The sequence below is a fragment of the Phyllobates terribilis genome, unplaced genomic scaffold, assembly GCF_046119375.1.
Source record: "Phyllobates terribilis strain yellow unplaced genomic scaffold, ASM4611937v1 Scaffold_4__5_contigs__length_816908805, whole genome shotgun sequence".
In the NCBI taxonomy this organism is placed as follows: domain Eukaryota; kingdom Metazoa; phylum Chordata; class Amphibia; order Anura; family Dendrobatidae; genus Phyllobates; species Phyllobates terribilis.
The window spans coordinates 665326540-665349060 of NW_027362764.1; the positions used below are offsets into that span (position 1 = coordinate 665326540).

General features: G+C 43.0%; 1 long non-coding RNA gene across 2 annotated transcripts in view; it reads left to right on the plus strand.

Moving 5' to 3' along the window:
- Nucleotides 1-321: 321 nt before the first annotated feature.
- LOC141264480 (uncharacterized) overlaps nucleotides 322-22521 on the plus strand; it is a 58629-nt gene continuing 36429 nt past the window's right edge. For both annotated transcript variants that reach the window (XR_012319962.1, XR_012319963.1), the window contains exons 1-2: nucleotides 322-454; nucleotides 5171-5473. This is a non-coding gene — a long non-coding RNA (uncharacterized lncRNA). The remainder of the gene's footprint in view (nucleotides 455-5170; nucleotides 5474-22521) is intronic.

Here is a 22521-nt window from a genome sequence, read left to right on the forward strand (position 1 = left end):
ATCCCTCACCTGTCAGCTGCCACGACGTAGTCCACGATTGCCCCTCGGTGATCCGGGTCACTTTTACAGCAGTGACATCAGCAATCACTGATGTCACTGCAGTAGAAGACAGCAATGTACACTGACTGGTGTAAAATCAGTCCTGTCAGTGTACATTGCTGCTGCAGAAGTGAGGTCACTAGGATTCATCAGCTGAAGATCAGCAGATAAGCCCTGGTGATCTCAGCACCAGTACTGGTGGGAACATTCTTGACAATGTTCCCACACAGAACTGATGCTGTAAAGTGAGGTCACGTGAGCTCTCAGCTGATCTTCAGCTGAGAGCTTAAGTGACTGTAGGTCCTGGCAGCGCAGTACACTGCTGGGAGTGAGCGCGCTCCCCGTAGTGTGCTGCCGGCCACCGGACTGAAGACATCGCTGGGGAACTTCGAGAGGACCGGGGGCTGCCGGACAGGTGAGAATAATGGGTTTTTTTCACATCTTTTTTTTTTATACTGCGAGCACGCCAGCTCGGTTGAGGACACTACTGCTCCCCTGCGCCTCTCTCGCTGTTATCAGCGGGAGCGACGGTCGGATAAGGGGAGTAGTTGTCCTCCTCTGCCGACCCAGGTACCACTCGCAGCGTTTCCACAGCGTTTCACCACCCATTGACTTTAATTGAAACACTGCAACTCCGCAGGTATAAATATTATACCTGCACATTTGCTGCGGTTCAATTAAAGTCAATGGGAGGAAAACGCTGCATATAAAGGACATGCTGCGTTTTTTTCCGCAATTGCAATCCTGAGCGGAAATTTCCGCATCATATGCACAGAACATCAGGATTGCCATTGCAATAGCTGGCAGACCGATTACCAAGCGATTTTTATGCGTTTCCGCACCGAAAAACCGCTGCAAAAAACGCATCAACAATGCTACATGTGTACATAACCTTATGCATTCACCTTGTTACTAAGTTTTACAGCAGCACCAAAATTAAAGATTCACTGAACCCCAATGCCAGTAACAACATTTTGCTTCATTTGATGGAAAAAGCTGACTTTTCTTTCCAAGTTCATAAGTGCTTTTGTTTCATATTCATTACATTCAGCCTTTTGCTGACTTTTGATTTTTTTTAACTATTATAAATATGCTCTCAGGTAAAATAATGCCATCTGGAACAAGGAGAGCATGCTATGCAACTAATGAAAGCATTTTACAGTAGAGTTGCCAAGTCACTTCTTCTATATCTATACAGAATCATAGTAAATCTTATCTACATCCTGTTTAAGAAAAGGATAAGGAGGATAGGTTGTGAATCAGCCTTAGCTAGAGGTTTAATACCTGAAAGTTGAGGGTAGTATTCTCTACAGGGAGGTACATAGAAATCATGGGGTACCATAGCAGAAGTTCTAATCCCCCCCCCCCCCCCCAAAAAAAAAAAAAAAGAATAGTTCATATAAGGCGGGGTCACAGAAGAGCATATCTCACAACTTTGCAGCCTTTGCAAAGTAACTTTCCTCCTACTGAAGCCCTAGATTCCCCTTTCATTCCACCAATAAAGTATGTTGCCAACAAAAGTGCCCCACAAACACTGTATGATTCCCCCACAGTGACTTCCTCCACATGCACAGTATGATGACACCACTGTACACCACCTCAACTCCCCTGGCAAAGAATGGTGACCCCAACACAGTATGATCCCTCAACCGTGACCCCCACATAGCTCTCCATACAGTATAATGGCCCCCACATCTCTCCACATTGTAAAATGGCCCCACTCAGCACACCACACGGTATAATGGACCGCACACACACTTTCACACTGTATAATTGATTGCATACAGTATAATGGCCCCCACATAGCCCTCCAAATATTATAATAGCCCCCCCAAATTTTATACCGGCCTCCACATAGCCTTCAATATAGTATAATGGGCCTCACATAGCCCTCCATATAGTATAATGGTCCCCACATTGCCTTCCATATAGTATGATGCACTTCCCATAGTCCTCTATATAGTATAAAGCACCCATAATCATCCATATAGTATAAATCACTCCCCATAGTCCTCCATATAGTATAATGCACCCCTATAGGCCTCCATATAGTATAATGCATTCCCCATAGTCCTCCATATAGTAAAATGCAACCTCCATAGGTCTCCATATAGTATAATGCACTCCCCATAGTCATCAATATGGTATAATGCACTGCCAATAGTCACCCATATAGTATAATGCACTCCCCATAGTTTTCCATATAGTATTATTCACTCCCCTTAGTCCTCCATATAGTATAATGCACCCCCATAGACCTCCACATAGTATAATGCACTCCCCATAGTCATCCATGTACTGTAGAATAATGCACTCCACATAGTCACCCATATAGTATAATGCACCACCATAGTCCTCCATATAGTATAATACACTCCTCATAGCATTCCATAGTCCTCTGCAACATTATGGCCACCACAATGTATTTACTGATTAAAAAATAAATCCTGGATGCTGATACAGTTGAACATGCGATGACGGGCGGAGGGAACCCGGTGCCGGTTCACGGGCCTCATAGCTGCCGTGTGGGACTCATTGCAGCCGTGTGGCCTGCCGCAATTGGCGGTATGCCACTAGTCTTCATGGAAAACAGTGACATCAATATATTAACCGGTTCAGGACTGCCCACTGTACATAAACGTCAGCGCTGCCTGGGCTCTGTGTTTAAAAACGGTGGGTGGTCCCGCAGCGCTCAGGACCCCCAGGGTCCTGCAAGCGCTGCGGTTCTGGTGCAGAGCGATAGCTCTGACAGGGGACATCATCGGGACCTGATTGGATCAGGTCCCAATGATGTTAACCCTTTGCTATCTTCTATATGCCGCGATCTATAGTGATCGCGGCATATAGAAGATAGTGAGAGGAGAGGGGGTCGTCAACTTACCTCTCCGACGGCCCCTGATGTCTTCCAGGACCTGCCGTTGTTATGGCAGCCGGAGGTCACATGACCGCCTCCGGATCTGCCATATATGGTGTCCTGCTAGGCTCAGCCTGCAGCTGAACTCTAGCAGGAGACAGTGTAAAACTGTCAGCAAAGATCTCATCCAATGCAATACATGTCTATTGCATTGCATGAGATCAGTGATTAGAAAAATAAAAATTAATGTCCCATACAGGGACTAAGTAAAAATGTAAAAAAAAAAGTCAAAAAAATGTTTTCAAACTGTTAAAAAAAATAAATCACAAAATAAATAAAAATAAATAAAATATTAAACCAATAAATCCGTATATTTATGCAAAAACAAAAAAAGTACACATATTTGGTATCGCCGTGACCGAAACAACCCGATCTATAAAACTGTCACACTAATTAACTCCTTCTGTGCACACCGTAATAAAAATAAATGAAAAACGGAGCAAAAAACTATGCTTTTTCATCATATTGCCAAACAAAAAGTGGAAAAAAATGCGATCAAAAAGCAAAATGGAAATAAAAATGGTACCGCTGAAAACGTCATCTTGTTCCGCAAAAAAAAGCCGCCATACAGCTCCATCAGCCGAAAAATAAAAAAGTTATAGCTCTCAGAATAAAGCGATGCAAAAAAAATATTTTTTCCATAAAATTGTTTTATTGTGTAAAAGCGCCAAAGCAAAAAAATATACAGTAAATGTAGTATCACTGTAAACGTACTGACCCGAAGAATAATGCTGCCTTATCACTTTTACCACACGCAGAACGGCATAAAAAAAACCTCAAAAAACAATTCCTGAATTGTTGGTTTTTGTTAATTTTACCTCCCAAAAAACGAAATAGAAAGCGATCAAAAAATGTCACGTATCCAAAAATGGTACCAATAAAAATGTCATCTCGTCCCGCAAAAAACAAGCTGTCACATGACTCTGTCGGCCGAAATATGGAAAAATTATAGCTCTCAAAATATGGCGATGCAAAAACTAGATTTTGCAAAAAAAAGCGTCTTAGTGTGTGACAGCTGTCAATCATAAAAACCCGATATAAATCTGGTATCTCTGTAATCGCACCGACCCGAAGAATAAAGTAATCTCATCACTTATACCGCACGAGGAGCGGCGTAAAAAATAAATAAAACCAATTCTTCACCTGCTACTGATTTGTTTATTATGTCTCCCAAAGATCGCAGTAAGGCTCTGCTCACATTTATCCTGCGCTCTGCGCTGAGCACTTACACCAGAGTTTCCGTGTAAATCTCTGAAATACGTGATTCAGACGGAACCCATGATGGAAGATTCCCTGTAATGAGGCAGATATAGGCCACTGTGGATGCCATCTGGCCTGTGATCCCACGGTGTCAGTTTTTTTAGGCGTGCATAAAAGTGCGGTTGGCCACAGTTTTGTGCACTTCTGAAAAAAAGAACACCGCTAAACAGAGGCCAGACGGAGTCCAGAGTAACTCTGCTGCCTCATTACAGTGAATGGATCCTGCAGGGGTTTCATCTGAATTACATCACTTGGAAATTTAGATGGAAACCCCGATGTAAGTGCTCAGCCTCGAGGACGGATAAATGTTACTTAAAATGTTCGCAATAAAAGCTTCAACTCAGTCCTCAAAAAAAGCTAGTCCCCACTCAGGTCCGTCATCTGTTAAAAATATTAGAATTTTGGATAACTAGAGGAGGAAGACATGTGAAGACTCAAACTTCAAGGTTAGATTTTAGAAAGGCAGATTTTAAGAGTCTCAGAAAGAGAATAGGAGGGATCCAATGGCTGGATGTCCTTAAGGACAAAAATGTCCAGGAAGGATGGGAAATTTTTAAAAATGAGATTCTCAAAGCACAATCGTTAACAATCCCGAAAAGTAGGAAGAATGGGAAGCATTTAAGGAAACCAGGATGGATGAACACAGAACTTAAACACATGCTAAAAAGAAAGAAACAAAAGTTTATTAAATGGAAAGAGGGAGGCATATCTAAAGAAGATTATAATGCAGTCTGCAGATCCTGTAGGGCACGTATCAGGTTAGCTAAAGCTGACAATGAATTAAGGCTTGCAAGAGATGTCAAAAGCAATAAAAAAGGATTTTGGGGGTATGTCAAAAGTAAAAGAAAAGTCAAAGATGCTATAGGATTTTTACAGGATGAAAATGGAGAAATGGTAAGAGAGGATGTTGAGAAGGCCGAACTTTTTAATTCCTATTTTGCATCTGTTTTCTCTCAGAAAGAAAATGTAACATCAACTGATCTTCACTGTCCTTTTAGAGGAATAGAGGAATCCAAGTTATCTGTAAACAGAAAGATTGTGAGGGAATATTTAGCTAACATAAATGAGTTCAAGTCTCCAGGTCCAGATGAATTACACCCCAGAGTACTGAAGGAGATCATAGAAGAAATTTTAGAACCACTCTCCATAATCTTTGAAAATTCTTGGAGAACAGGAGAAGTCCCAGAAGACTGGAGAAGAGCAAATGTTGTTCCTATCTTCAAAAAGGGGAAGAAGGTGGACCCAGGGAACTATAGGCCGGTGAGTCTGACTTCTATACCAGGAAAGATCTTTGAACAAATTATTAAACAACATGTATGTAAGTACATGGATAAGAATGAAGTGATTAACCAGAGTCAGCATGGGTTTGTAACTAACAAGTCATGTCAGACTAACTTAATTTCCTTCTATGACAGAATCACTGACTGGGTGGATCAGGGAAATGCTGTAGATATAGTATATCTTGACTTCAGCAAAGCATTTGACAAAGTATCTCACACCATCCTTATTGAAAAAATGACCAAGTATGCAATGGACCAGGCAACTGTTAGGTGGATTCATAACTGGCTTAGTGATCGGACTCAAAGGGTGGTTGTAAATGGCTTCACATCCAGCTGGATGAATGTCTCAAGTGGGGTACCACAGGGCTCCGTCCTGGGACCTGTATTGTTCAACATCTTTATCAATGATTTAGATGAAGGAATTGAGGGTAAACTGATTAAATTTGCTGATGACACAAAGCTAGGAGGGATAGCTAATACTAGAGAAGAGAGAGAGAGGATTCAAAAAGACCTAAATAAACTGGAGCAGTGGGCAGCAACCAACAGAATGGTTTTTAACAGGGAAAAATGCAAAGTACTACATCTGGGCAATAAAAATGAAAAAAGCATATACAGAATGGGAGGAATAGAGCTAAGCAACAGTACATGTGAAAAAGACTTAGGTATACTAATAGATCATAGACTGAACATGAGCCAACAGTGTGATGCAGCAGCAAAAAAGGCAAATACAATTCTGGGATGTATTAACAGAAGCATACAGTCTAGATCACGTGAAGTCATTATCGGTCTTTACTCCTCTTTGGTCAGACCTCATCTGGAATACTGTGTACAGTTTTGGGCACCACATTTTAAAAAAGACATAGACAAACTGGAGCAAGTTCAGAGAAGAGCGACCAGAATGGTGACTGGTCTGCAAACCATGTCCTATGAGGAACGGTTGCAGGATTTGGGAATGTTTAGCTTGCAAAAAAGAAGACTGAGAGGAGATTTAATAGCTGTCTACAAATATGTCAAGGGCTGTCACATTGTAGAAGGATCATCTTTATTCTCATTTGCACAAGGAAAGACTAGAAGCAATGGGATGAAACTAAATGGGAGGAGACACAGATTAGATATTAGAAAAAACTTTTTGACAGTTAGGGTGATTAATGAGTGGAACAGGCTGCCACGAGAGGTGGTGAGTTCCCCTTCAATGGACGTCTTCAAACAGAGGCTGGACAGACATCTGTCTGAGATGATTTAGTGAATCCTGCTTTGAGCAGGGGGTTGGACCAGATGACCCAGGAGGTCCCTTCCAACTCTACCATTCTATGATTCTATGATTCTATGATTCTATTCCAAGTTACTTTTAGCAGAAAGGCTCTGGAAAAGCGAAATGGCCCTTGCCCCCCAAAAGAAATTCAGAAAATGTTGTGCTCCCTAATCCAAATGCCTATTCTACAATAATTTGTTCTCCAGTTGTCAAATAGCGCTCCGTCCCTCCCAGATCTCGCCGTATGGCTAAGCGGCACGGTACAGCCACATATGGGGTATTGCCACTTTTAGAAGAAATTGTGTGACACATTTCGGCACCATTTTTACCCATTGCTCTGTGTGAAAATGTAAAATCTGAGGGTAAAACATTTTTTGTGGTAAAAATATAATTATGTTTTTTTCACTGCCCAATGGTATAAATTTAAAAATTAAAAAATACTCACTACTTCCCTAGATGAATTCCTTGAGAGGTGTAGTTTACAAAATGGGGTCACTTGTGGGGGTTTCTGCTGTTTCGGCATGTCAGCGACTCTTCAAATGTGACATGGTGTCTGCAACCTATCCCAGCAAACATAGCGCTCCTTTCTCTTCCGAACCCTGCCGTACACCAAAGCAGTGGTTTTCCCCCACGTATGGGGTATCGGCGTACTCAGGAGAAATTGCACAACAAATTTCATGGTGCAATTTCTCCTGTTAGCCTTATGATAATGCTAAATTAGGGAGTGAAAAAATTTTTTTGTGGGAAAAATGTGAAAATTTTATTTTTACGGCTCAATATTATAAACTTCTGTGAAGCACCTGGGGGTGCAAGGTGCTCACCACACATCTAGATAAGTTCCCTAAGGGGTCTAGTTTCCAAAATGGTGTCACTTGTGGGGGGTTTCCACTGTTTAGGTACATTAGGGGCTCCCCAAATGCGACATGGCGTCCGCTAATTATTCAAACAAATTTTACATTCAATAAGTCAAATGGCGCTCATTCCCTTCCGAACCCTGCAGTGTACCCAAATAGTGGTTTTCCCCACATATTGGGTATCGGCATACTCAGGAGAAATTGCACATCAAATTTCATGGTGCAATTTCTCCTGTTACCCTTATGATAATGCAAAATTAGGGAATGAAAAATATTTTTTGTGGGAAAAATGTGAAAATTTTATTTTTACGGCTCAATATTATAAACTTCTGTGAAGCACCTGGGGGTGTAAGGTGCTCACCACACATCTAGATAAGTTCCCTAAGGGGTCTAGTTTCCAAAATGGTGTCACTTGTGGGGGGTTTCCACTGTTTAGGCACATCAGGAGCTCTCCAAACGCAACATGACGTCTGCTAATTATTCAAACAAATTTTACATTCAAAAATTCTAATGGCGCTCCTTCCCTTCCAAACCCTACCGTGCGCCCAAACAGTGGTTTTCCCTCACATATGGGGTATCAGCGCACTCATGAGAAATTGTACTACAAATTGTGTATTCCATTTTTTCCTGTTACCCTTGTGAAAATAAAAAAATTGGGTCTAAAGTAACATTTTTGTGAAAAAAAGTTAAATGTTCATTGTTTTCTTCCACATTCCAAAAATTCCCGTGAAACACCTGAAGGGTTAATAAACTTCTTGAATGTGGTTTTGAGCACCTTAAGGGGTGCAGTTTTTAGAATGGTGTCACTTTTTGGTATTTTCTGTTATAAAGGCCCATCAAAGTCACTTCAAATAAGATGTGGTCCCTAAAAAAATGTTTTTGTAAATTTTGTTGGAAAAATGAGAAATCGCTGGTCAACTTTTAACCCTTATAGCTCCCTAACCCAAAAAAATTTTGGTTCCAAAATTGTGCTTATGTAAAGTAGACATGTGGGAAATATTATTTATTAACTATTTTGTGTGACATATCTCTCTGATTTAAGGGCATGAAAATTCAAAGTTTGAAAATTGCTAAATTTTCGCCAAATTTCCGATTTTTTCACAAATAAACGCAAGTGATATCGAAGAAATTTTACCACTATCATGAAGTACAATATGTCACGAAAAAACGTTCTCTGAATCAGGGGGATCCGTTGAAGCATTCCAGAGTAATTACTTCATAAATTGACAGTGGTCAGAATTGAAAAAATTGGCCCGGTCACGAAGGCAAAAACAGGCTCTGGCGCGAAGTGGTTAAGAGCAGGGGAGACAAAATATTTGTCTTCCTTGCATTTTTCTATGTATTGATTACTGGTAGTAGTGATCTAATGGTCAGCCAGTGATTTCTATAAGGGCCATATTTACAAATGGGCCACAGGTCTTATGCACTTAAAGGGAAGCTATCATCTGAAAATGACCTATTGTTGAAATCAGGTTTTTGTGTTATATATTTATATACAGTATAGTTAATTGAGTAATAACACAGTTTAAATCTAACGTTTTTATTGTCTTTATGTATTTTGGCCATAATGGAGTGCTGCTGCGCTTTCTTTTTATATATCTTATTCAGTTTCTACAGCTTGCACCTGTTCACATTAGGATGTGCTGGTCAGTTCTTTTTACATATTACTATAGGAGGTGGTAACTGCCTCCTGTTTGACCTTGCACTCCCCCCATTTAACCAGCAGGTGATGTATATTCTACTCTACCAGCCCATTTAAATTGTAGGTGTTTCAGCCCAGAAGTGACATGTTCTGTCCAGAGTTATAGGCTTGTAGCCCAAGAGAGGCATGAAGGCAGTGTAGTACCCATCAGATGAGAGGTCACCTTGCAGCGGTTGATGGGCACACATGAATTGGCCAATTTATGCGCTAAGAACCTCCGTTTTTTGTAAGTAAAGTTCATTGAGTAATAACACAGTTTAAATCAAACGTTTTTATTGTCTTTATGTATTTTGGCCATAATGGAGTGCTGCTGCGCTTTCTTTTCATACAGTTATATGAAAAAGTTTGGGCACCCCTATTAATCTTAAGCTTAATGTTTTATAAAAATTGGTGTTTTTGCAACAGCTATTTCAGTTTGATATATGTAATAACTGTTGGACACAGTAATGTTTCTGCCTTGAAATGAGGTTTATTGTACTAACAGAAAATGTGCAATCTGCATTCAAACAAAATTTGACAGGTGCATAAGTATGGGCACCCTTATCATTTTCTTGTTTTAAATACTCCTACCTACTTTTTACTGACTTACTAAAGCACTTTTTTTGGTTTTGTAACCTCATTGAGCTTCGAACTTCATAGCCAGGTGTATGCAATCATGAGAAAAGCTACTTAAAGTGGCCACTTGCAAGTTGTTCTCCTGTTTGAATCTCCTCTGAAGAGTGGCATCATGGGCTCCTCAAAACAACCGTCAAATGATCTGAAAACAAAGATTATTCAACATAGTTGTTCAGGGGAAGGATACAAAAAGCTGTCTCAGAGATTTAACCTGTCAGTTTCCACTGTGAGGAACATAGTAAGGAAATGGAAGAACACAGGGACAGTTCTTGTTAAGGCCAGAAGTGGCAGGCCAAGAAAAACATCAGAAAGGCAGAGAAGAAGAATGATGAGATCAGTCAAGGACAATCCTCAGACCACCTCCAGAGAGCTGCAGCATCAACTTGCTGCAGATGGTGTCACTGTGCATCGGTCAACTATACAACGCACTTTGCACAAGGAGAAGCTGTATGGGAGAGTGATGCGAAAGAAGCCGTTTCTGCAAGCACGCCACAAACAGAGTCGGCTGAGGTATGCAAAAGCACATTTGGAGAAGCCAATTTCTTTTTGGAAGAAGGTCCTGTGGACTGATGAAACCAAGATTAAGTTGTTTGGTCATACAAAAAGGCGTTATGCATGGCGGCAAAAAAACACAGCATTCCAAGAAAAACACCTGCTACCCACAGTAAAATTTGGTGGAGGTTCCATCATGCTTTGGGGCTGTGTGGCCAATGCCGGCACCGGGAATCTTGTTAAAGTTGAGGGACGCATGGATTCCACTCAGTATCAGCAGATTCTTGACAATAATGTTCAAGAATCAGTGACAAAGTTGAAGTTACGCAGGGGATGCATCTTTCAGCCAGACAATGATCCAAAACACCGCTCCAAATCTACTCAGGCATTCATGCAGAGGAACAATTACAATGTTCTGGAATGGCCATCCCAGTCCCCAGACCTGAATATAATTGAACATCTGTGGGATCATTTGAAGAGGACTGTCCATGCTCGGCGACCATCAAACTTATCTGAACTGGAATTGTTTTGTAAAGAGGAATGGTCAAAAATACCTTCATCCAGGATCCAGGAACTCATTAAAAGCTACAGGAAGCGACTAGAGGCTGTTATTTTTGCAAAAGGAGGATCTACCAAATATTAATGTCACTTTTCTGGTGAGGTGCCCCTACTTATGCACCTGTCAAATTTTGTTTGAATGCAGATTGCACATTTTCTGTTAGTACAATAAACCTCATTTCAAGGCAGAAACATTACTGTGTCCAACAGTTATTACATATATCAAACTGAAATAGCTGTTGCAAAAACACCAATTTTTATAAAACATTAAGCTTAAGATTAATAGGGGTGCCCAAACATTTTCATATAACTGTATATATATATATATATATATATATATATATATATACATACATGCATATAGGTGCTTCTCACAAAATTAGAATATCATCAAAAAGTTAATTTACAGTGGGTACAGAAAGTATTCAGACCCCTTGAAATTTTTCTCTTTGTTTCATTGCAGCCGTTTGGTAAATTCTAAAAAGTTTTTTTTTTCTCATTAAAATACAGTCTGCACCTCTTCTTGACTGAAAAAAAAACAGAAAGGTAGAAATTTTTGCAAATTTATTATCACATGGTCATAAGTATTCAGACCCTTTGCTTAGACCCTCATATTTAAGTCACATGCTGTCCATTTCCTTGTGATCCTCCTTGAGATGGTTCTACTCCTTCATTGGAGTCCAGCTGTGTTTAATTAAACTGATAGGACTTGATTTGGAAAGGCACACACCTGTCTATGTAAGACCTCACAGCTCACAGTGCATGTCAGACCAAATGAGAATCATGAGCTCAAAAGAACTGCCCAAGGAGCTCAGAGACAGAATTGTGGCAAGCACAGATCTGGCCAAGGTTATAAAAGAATTTCAGAAGTACTCAATGTTCCTAAGAGCACAGTGGCCTCCATAATCCTTAAATGGAAGAAGTTTGGGACCACCAGAAGTCTTCCTAGACCTGGCCGTCCAGTCAAACTGAGCAATCGTGGGAAAAGAGCCTTGGTGAGAGAGGTAAAGAAGAACCCCAAGATCACTGTGGCTGAGCTCCAGAGATGCAGTAGGGAGATGGGAGAAAGTTCCACAAAGTCAACTATCACTGCAGCCCTCCACCAGTCGGCCTTTATGGCAGAGTGGCCCGACGGAAGCCTCTCCTCAGTGCAAGACATATGAAAGCCCGCATAGAGTTTTCTAAAAAACAAATGAAGTACTCCCAGACTATGAGAAATAAGATTCTCTGGTCTGATGAGACAAAGATAGAACTTTTTGGTGATAATTCTAAGCGGTATGTTTGGAGAAAACCAGGCACTGCCCAATACAATCCCAACAGTGAAACAAGTTGGTGGCAGCATCATGCTATGGGGGTGTTTTTCAGCTGCAGGGACAAGACGACTGGTTGCAATTGAAGGAAACATGAATGCGGCCAAATACAGAGATATCCTGGATGAAAACCTCTTCCAGAGTGCTCTGGACCTCAGACTTGGCCGAAGGTTCACCTTCCAACAAGACAATGACTCTAAGCACACAGCTAAAATAACAAAGGAGTGGCTTCAGAACAACTCTTTGACCATTCTTGACTGGCCCAGCCAGAGCCCTGACCTAAACCCAATTGAGCATCTCTGGAGAGACCTGAAAATGGCTGTCCACCAACGTTCACCATCCAACCTGATGGAAATGGAGAGGATCTGCAAGGAAGAATGGCAGAGGATCCCCAAATCTAAGTGTGAAAAGCTTGTTGCATCATTCCCAAGAAGACTCATGGCTGTACTAGCTTAAAAGGGTGCTTCTACTCAATACTGAGCAAAGGGTCTGAATACTTATGACCTTGTGATATTTCAGTTTTTCTTTTTTAATAAATTTGAAAAAATTTCTACATTTTTTTTTTTTCAGTCAAGATGGCGTGCAGAGTGTACTTTAATGAGAAAAAAAATGAACTTTTTAGAATTTTCCAAATGGCTGCAATGAAACAAAGAGTGAAAAATTTAAAGGGGTCTGAATACTTTCCGTACCCACTGTATTTCAGTTCTTCAAAACAAAAAGTGAAACTCAAGTCATTACAAACAAATAAACTATTTCAAGTGTTTATTTCTGTTAATGTTGATGATTATGGCTCACAGCCAATGAAAACACAAAAGTCATTATCTCAGTAAATTAAAATAATTAACAAAAACACCTGCAAAGGCTTCCTAAGCATTTAAAAAGGTCTCTTAGTGTAACTGGTCTGGGAGGTGGAACCTCTGAGCTACTATACTAAGGGGCAGTCCTTGTAAGGAAGCGGGTGGCTCCCAGGGAAAGCGGGCAGGCAGTCACGTCAGGTGACAGGGACAGTCTCTGGGTAGAAGGGCAGGAGGTCACGGCGAGTGACGGGGACAGTCTCTCGACAGGCAAGTGGTCACGGCAAGTGACAGCAGGATAAGAGTCTCTGGACAGGCAGGTGGTCACGGCAAGTAACAGCAGGGTAAGAGTCTCTGGACAGGCAGGTGGTCACAGCAAGTGACGGCTAAGCCTCCAGGTAGGCTAGCAGGCGGGTAGCAGGTGAGCGCTCCCAGGTGAGCGGGTAAGAGTCTCTGGACAGGCTGGCAGGCAGGCAGGTATCAGGCAGGTATCTGGCAGGTGCTTCCTGGTCCGCGGGCGGACTGATCCATAGACAGACTGGCAGGTGCTGGTAGGCAGACTGTCGGACCGCAGGATTGCAAGCAGGTAGACAGGTATCAGGCAGGTATCAGGCAGGTATCTGGCAGGTGCTTCCTGGTCCGCAGGCGGACTGATCCATAGACAGACTGGCAGATGCTGGTAGGCAGACTGTCGGACCGCAGGATTGCAAGCAGGTAGACAGCACTGGAAAACAAGCTGGCAACGGGACCTGAGTGCTGAAGCAGAGTTGAAAGGCTTTGCAACAACATTGCTCGGGCACCTCCATTTTGGAGGAGGTGCCTTATATATGGTGAGATCCTCCGGCCATTGGCCGGGGACTCCTTAGGACGGCGCGCGTGGCCCCTTTAAGAGAGAGGGAGCGCGCGCGCTCTAAGCACAGTGACCGGGAAGCAGCGCGCGCTGCCAGCAGAGCAGGAAGAGGACGCCGGGCATGGAGCGGAGAGGTGAGGGGAACGACATCCCTGCCTAGCAGGAGGCAGGGATGCCGACGCTACACTTAGTCTTTTTCAGTAGGCTCCACACTCATCGGGAAGACTGCTGACTTGACAGATGTCCAGAAGGCAGTCATTGACACACTCCACAAGGAGGGTAAGCTACAAAATGTCATTGCTAAAGAAGCTGGCTGTTCACAGAGTACTGTATCCAAGCATATTAATGGATAGTTGAGTGGAAGGAAAAAGTGTGGTAGAAAAAGGTGCACAAACAGCTGGGATAAGCGCAGCCTTGAAAGGATTGTTAAGAAAAGGCCATTCAAAAATTTAGGGGAGATTCACAAGGAGTGGACTGCTGCTGGAGTCATTGCTTCAAGAGCCACCACACACAGACGTATCCAGGACATGGGCTACAAGTGTCACATTCCTTGTGTCAAGCCACTCATGACCAATAGACAATGCCAGAAGCGTCTTACCTGGGCCAAGGAGAAAAAGACCTGGACTGTTTCTCAGTGGTCCAAGATGTTGTTTTCAGATGAAAGTAAATTTTACATTTCATTTGGAAATCAAGGTCCCAAAGTCTGGAGGAGAGTCGAAAGGCACACAATCCAAGCTGCTTGAGGTCTAGTGTGAAGTTTCCACAATCAGTGATGGTTTGGGGAGCCATGTCATCTGCTGGCGTAGGTCCACTGTCTTTTATCAAGACTAAAGTCAGCGCAGCCGTCTACCAGGAAATTTTAGAGCACTTCATGCTTCCCTCTGCCGACAAGCTTTTTGGAGATGGAAATTTCATTCTTCAGCAGGACTTGGCACCTGTCCATACTGCCAAAAGTACCAATACCTGGTTTAAAAACAACAGTATCACTGTGCTTGATTGGCCAGCAAACTCGCCTAGAGAATCTATGGGGTATTGTAAAGAGGAAGGTGAGAGACACCAGACCCAACAATGTAGATGAGCTGAAGGCTGCCATCAAAGCAACCTGGGCTTCCATAACACCTCAGCAGTGCCACAGGCTGATCACCTCCATGCCGCGCCGCATTGATGCAGTAATTGATGCAAAGGAGCCCCAACCTAATATTTAGTGCATTTACTGAACATACATTTCAGTAGGACAGCATTTCGGATTTTAAAATCATTTTTCAAGTTGGTGTTATAAAGTATTCTAATTTACTGAAATAATGACTTTTGTGTTTTCATTGGCTGTAAGCCTGTTTGTAATGACTCTATATAACATACGAGTTTTACTTTTTGTATTGAAGAAATTAAATAAATTAACTTTTTGATGATATTCTAATTTTGTGAGAAGCACCTGTATATACACTGCTCAAAAAAATAAAGGGAACACTCAAATAACACATCCTAGATCTGAATGAATGAAATATTCTTATTGAATTCTTTGTTCTGTACAAAGTTGAATGTGCTGACAACAAAATCACACAAAAATCATCAATGGAAATCAAATTTATTAACCAATGGAGGCCTGGATTTGGAGTCACCCCCAAAATTAAAGTGGAAATACACACTACAGGCTGATCCAACTTTCATGTAATGTCCTTAAAACAAGTCAAGGTGAGGCTCAGTATTGTGTGTGGCCTCCTCGTGACTGTATTACCTCCCTACAACGCCTGGGCATGCTCCTGAAGAGGTTGAAGATGGTCTCCTGTGGGACCTCCTCCCAGACCTAGACTAAAGCATCCGCCAACTCCTGGACAGTCTGTGGTGCAACGTGACGTTGGTGGATGGAGTGAGACATGATGTCCCAGATGTGCTCAATCGGATTCAGGTCTGAGGAACGGGCGGGCCAGTCCATAGCTTCAATGCCTTCATCTTGCAGGAACTGCTGACACACTCCAGCCACATGAGGTCTCGCATTGTCCTGCATTAGGAGGAACCCAGGGCCAACCGCACCAGCATATGGTCTCACAATTGGTCTGAGGATCTCATCCCGGTACCTATAGGCAGTCAGGCTACCTCTGACGAGCACATGGAGGGCTGTGCGGCCCTCCAAAGAAATGGCACCCCACACCATTACTGACCCACTGCCAAACCGGTCATACTGAAGGATGTTGCAGGCAGCAGATCGCTCTCCATGGCGTCTCCAGACTCTGTCACGTCTGTCACATGTGCTCAGTGTGAACCTGCTTTCATCTGTGAAGAGCACAGGGCGCCAGTGGCAGCTTTGCCAATCCTGGTGTTCTGTGGCAAATGCCAAGCGTCCTGTACGGTGTTGGGCTGTGAGCACAACCCCCATCTGTGGACGTCGGGCCCTCATACCACCCTCATGGAGTCGGTTTCTAACCGTTTGTGCAGATACATCAACATTTGTGGCCTGGTGGAGGTCTGGCATTTTGCAGGGGTCTGGCAGTGCTCCTCCTGTTCCTCCTTGCACAAAGGAGGAGGTAATGGTCCTGCTGCTGGGTTGTTGCCCTCCTATGACTCCCTCCACATCTCCTGGTATCTGCTCCATGCTCTGGACACTGTGCTGACAAACACAGCTACCCTTCTTGCCACAGCTTGCACTGATATGCCATCCTGGATGAACTGCACTACCTGAGCAACTTCTGTGGGTTGTACTGTAGACACTGCCTCATGCTACTATACCTCTAGGGGTGAGAGCAATGGAAAAATGAAAAAGTGACCAAAACAACAACCAAAAAGGATGAGAACAGAGAAATGGTCTGTGGTCACCACCTGCAGAACCACTCCTTTATAGGGGGTATCTTGCTAATTGCCTATCATTTCTACCAGTTGTCTATTCCATTTGCACAACAGCAGGAGAAATTTATTCACAATCAGTGTTGCTTCATAACTGGACAGGTAGATTTCACAGAAGTGTTATTGACTTGGAACTACATTGTGTTGTTTAAGTGTTCCTTTTATTTTTTTGAGCAGTGTATATACAAACAGTCCCTCCCTACTTTCAAATCCACACTCACTGCAGCAAAACAAACATACTTCTCATCTCTCACATCCTCCCTGTCTCACAACCCTAAACAGCTATTTAACATTTTCAATTCTCTCCTCCATCCCCCAGCGCCTCCTCCCTCTCCTCTAATCTCAGCTGAAGACTTTGCCTCATTCTTCAAGCTGAAGATTGACACCATCAGACAAAGCTTTTGCCTAAAGTCCCCGCAGCCCCTCCTCACATCTACTCAATCCTCCTCCTCCAAAACCAGCTTCTCCACCACTATGGAAGATCAACTTTCCTCCTTACTCTCCAATTCACACCTCATCACCTGTGAACTTGACCCAATCCCGTCCCATCTCATCCCCAACATTACCACTGTTTTCATCCCAACCCTAACCCACCTTTTCAACCTGTCACTAACAACTGGTGTCTTCCCTTCATGCTTCAAACATGCCTCGATCACACCCATCCTCAAAAAGCCCTCCCTTGACCCATCCTGTCTGACAAGCTACCGCCCCATTTCACCATATTGCCTCAAAACTACTGTAACAACATGTCAACTTTGAACTGTCCTCCACCTCTCCTCCTGCTCTCTCTTTACCCGCCTTCAATCTGGCTTCCGACAGCACCATTCAACTGAAACTGCCCTGACTAAAGTCACCAACGACCTACTAACCACCAAATTCAAGCAACACAACTCTGTCCTCCTCTTCCTAGACCTGTCATCTGCCTTCGACACAGTGGACCATTCCCTCTTACTACAGACTCTCTCATCTTTCAGTAGGTAGTAGCAATGTATCAATTAAAACATAACCTTTATTTATCTCATGTAAAAGACACCAAAGTGCAGATGCTAGTATTAATCAAGATACAGTTATATGAAAAAGTTTGGGCACCCCTATTAATCTTAAGCTTAATGTTTTATAAAAATTGGTGTTTTTGCAACAGCTATTTCAGTTTGATATATGTAATAACTGTTGGACACAGTAATGTTTCTGCCTTGAAATGAGGTTTATTGTACTAACAGAAAATGTGCAATCTGCATTCAAACAAAATTTGACAGGTGCATAAGTATGGGCACCCTTATCATTTTCTTGTTTTAAATACTCCTACCTACTTTTCACTGACTTACTAAAGCACTTTTTTTTGGTTTTGTAACCTCATTGAGGTTTGAACTTCATAGCCAGGTGTGTGCAATCATGAGAAAACTACTTAAAGTGGCCACTTGCAAGTTGTTCTCCTGTTTGAATCTCCTCTGAAGAGTGGCATCATGGGCTCCTCAAAACAACCGTCAAATGATCTGAAAACAAAGATTATTCAACATAGTTGTTCAGGGGAAGGATACAAAAAGCTGTCTCAGAGATTTAACCTGTCAGTTTCCACTGTGAGGAACATAGTAAGGAAATGGAAGAACACAGGGACAGTTCTTGTTAAGGCCAGAAGTGGCAGGCCAAGAAAAACATCAGAAAGGCAGAGAAGAAGAATGGTGAGATCAGTCAAGGACAATCCTCAGACCACCTCCAGAGAGCTGCAGCATCAACTTGCTGCAGATGGTGTCACTGTGCAACGGTCAACTATACAACGCACTTTGCACAAGGAGAAGCTGTATGGGAGAGTGATGCGAAAGAAGCCGTTTCTGCAAGCACGCCACAAACAGAGTCGGCTGAGGTATGCAAAAGCACATTTGGAGAAGCCAATTTCTTTTTGTAAGAAGGTCCTGTGGACTGATGAAACCAAGATTAAGTTATTTGGTCATACAAAAAGGCGTTATGCATGGCGGCAAAAAAACACAGCATTCCAAGAAAAACACTTGCTACCCACAGTAAAATTTGGTGGAGGTTCCATCATTCTTTGGGGCTGTGTGGCCAACGCCGGCACCAGGAATCTTGTTAAAGTTGAGGGACGCATGGATTCCACTCAGTATCAGCAGATTCTTGACAATAATGTGCAAGAATCAGTGACAAAGTTGAAGTTACGCAGGTGATGGATCTTTCAGCAAGACAATGATCCAAAACACCGCTCCAAATCTACTCAGGCATTCATGCAGAGGAACAATTACAATGTTCTGGAATGGCCATCCCAGTCCCCAGACCTGAATATCATTGAACATCTGTGGGATCATTTGAAGAGGGCTGTCCATGCTCGGCGACCATCAAACTTAACTGAACTGGAATTGTTTTGTAAAGAGGAATGGTCAAAAATACCTTTATCCAGGAGCCAGGAAATCATTAAAAGCTACAGGAAGCGACTAGAGGCTGTTATTTTTGCAAAAGGAGGATCTACTAAATATTAATGTCACTTTTCTGGTGAGGTGCCCATACTTATGCACCTGTCAAATTTTGTTTGAATGCAGATTGCACATTTTCTGTTAGTACAATAAACCTCATTTCAAGGCAGAAACATTACTGTGTCCAACAGTTATTACATATATCAAACTGAAATAGCTGTTGCAAAAACACCTATTTTTATAAAACTTTAAGCTTAAGATTAATAGGGGTGCCCAAACTTTTTCATATAACTGTAGAATAAAAACAAACAATTAGGTCAGAGTGATGTTTTCAGTCTATTGTTCCTCTCCATATACGTGGATGCAGTATGGCTATGTACTCACGATGCAGAAATGCTCAGGATTTTTCCTGAGCATTTCTTCACCTCCCTGGCAGAAAAAACGCATGCGGATTGTACATGTGTTTTTCCTGCCAGGGACATGCGGATGTGAAGCGTTCTTCACATGCATTTCCGCATGCGGGTTGACAAGCGCTTTCCAAGCGATTTTAGCATCACTTGGAAAGTGCTTGTCAACTTGGTCACACTATATAAATCCATGCAAACAGCATGGATTTATATAGTGTGACCTTAAAGAATGGTAAAAAATAAAAAAATAAATCTATACTTACCTTCTGATGGCCCCCGCAGTCTTTATTCGTTCCATCCTGGCTTGCCAGCAGCTCGCGGTGCACTACACTGAAGGACCTGCCGTCACATGACTATAACGTCAGCGCAAGTCCTTCAGTCCACCGCGATCTGCCGGCAAGCGAAGAGGAGCACACCGCGGGCCATCAGAAGATAAGTATAATGTTTATTTTTTATTTTATTCTTTTTTTTACAGGTACTATGGTACCCGGGTCCGGAGGAGAGTCTCCAGTCCTCCAGACCCGGGTACCATCCACACATTGAAATGCATGGAATGCGCATCTACATATACAGTGATGCGGAATCCAAGTGTTCCAATGCAAGTCAATGACGGCGAAAACGCAGCGCTTCCGCAAAATAATTGGTATAATTGGCTGCGTTTTTTTCCACAATGATAACCCGCAGCGGAAATTTCCGCAGTATGTGCACAGCACATGCGGATTATCATTGGGGAACATGGCAGGCCTTCTACCATGTATTTTTTAAGCATTTCAGCAGCGTTTTTGCCGCTGCGGAAACGCTTAAAAAACGTATCGTGGGCACACAGCCTATAAGAGGCATGTGAAACATCCACTCACAAGTAGGCGTATGCACAGATATACCTATATGTACAGTACATCCACAAATATCAACAACATACACTTATATGCATACTAGATTCTAGCAATAGACATCTAAATAAATTTCAGTGATCACAAAATGGCGTCCATTGCATATGAGCAGAGAAACAAATGGCAGACACCATAATGCAACTGAAAAAGAGTGCTCAGACCAATCAAATAATCAAACACTTCAAAAGAGAGTCCCCAAATAAATCAATTAATGCATATACCGTATGAATGGGGGATTGGTCAAAGCATTTAACACTGTCCCCATGCTGTCAAGCCAACCAAAGTAGCAAATGGGGATTTTAAAGCAGAAAAAACGGATGGATCTCACCCATGTAGGAGAATCCCTGTTAATCGTTTTTCAGTTAGGGTGAGTATCATAACATCTTAAACAGGCTCCCAAGCTGGAGCAAGTGCTGCTATCGAGAGAGAGCCAGTCTACTTTTTAAAACATAAAGTTTATGTTTTAATTGATACATTGCTACTACCTATCTTAATATATGTATCATATCTTACTGGCCCGTTTGCTATATTTCATCTCTCATCTCTCGGCATCATAGACTTGGCCCTATCTTGGATCTCTTCATACCGGACATTCAGCGTCTCCCACTCACACACCACCTCTTCATCTCGCCCCCTATCTGTCGGTGTCCCCCAGGGTTCAGTCCTAGGATCCCTGCTCTTCTCCATCTACACCTTTGGCCTGGGACAGCTCATAGAGTCTCAAGGGTTTCAGTATCACCTCTATGCTGATGACACACAGATCTACCTCTCTGGACCCGATATCTCCTCCTTACTAACCAATATCCCGCAATATCTGTCCGCTATCTCATCCTTCTTCTCTGCTAGATTTAAAAAACTTAACATAGATAAAACAGAATTCATCATATTTCCACCATCTTATTCATACCCCCATCTGACCTTTCTATCAACGTCAATGGCTGCTCACTCTCCCCAGTCCCGCAAGCTCGCTGCCTTGTGGTAACCCAGGACTCTGAACTCTCCTTCAAACCACATATCCAAGCCCTTTCTACTTCCTGCTGACTCCAACTCAAAAATATCTCCTGGATCCGCACATTCCTCAACCACAAATTTGCAAAAACACTAGTGCACGCCCTCATCTACTCCCACCTCGACTACTGCAACCTCCTACTCTGTGGCCTTCCCTCTAACACTCTAACACTCTCGCACCCCTCCAATCTATCCTAAACTCTGCTGCCCGACTAATCCACCTGTACCCACGCTATTCCCCGGCCTCTCCACTCTGTCAATAGCTTCACTGGCTCCCCATTGACCAGAGACACCAGTTCAAAACCCTAACTATGGCATATAAAGCCATCCACAACCTGTCTCCTCCATGCATCTGTGACCTAGTCTTCCGGTACATACCTGCACACAACCTCCAATCCTCACAAGATCTCCTGCTCTACTCCCCTCGTATCTCCTCTTCCTACAATCGCATACAAGATTTCTCCCGTGCACCCACCCTACTCTGGAACTCTCTACCCCAACATATCAAAATCTCGCCTACCGTGGAAACCTTCAAAAGGAACCTGAAGACCTACCTCTTCCGACAAGCGTACATGACGCGCCCCCTGGGTCGTGGGGTACTCGGTAACCGGGCCGGTCGGTGCTGGGGGATGTCACAGTGGCAGTGACCCGGTCTGTGACCCAGGGCCGTCAATAAAAGGGGAATAAAATGAAAGGAATAAAGTTTTTATATATAATGTTCATGACCCCACCTGTGGTATGCGGCTATATGGAGCCGCCACTGCGGTGCAGATCCTCTGGACCTGATGGTGACGCAGCAGAGTTGGTTCAGCTCTTCACAGGCTGAGTTTAGCGCCAGGGCAGGATATAGTGATTCTCTATAGGGTAGATGTTGTTGGTGCAGTGTAGTGCAGGTGATGGTGCAGCTAATGACTAGTCCACAACTTAATTGCGGTTTCCTCTCATCTTCACTTGCGGTTGTTAAGCAGACCGAGGCACGGTTACTAGCTGGTAGTGGAGGTCCGGGTGGCCTGGGAGCAAGTTGGGGATCCACCTCGC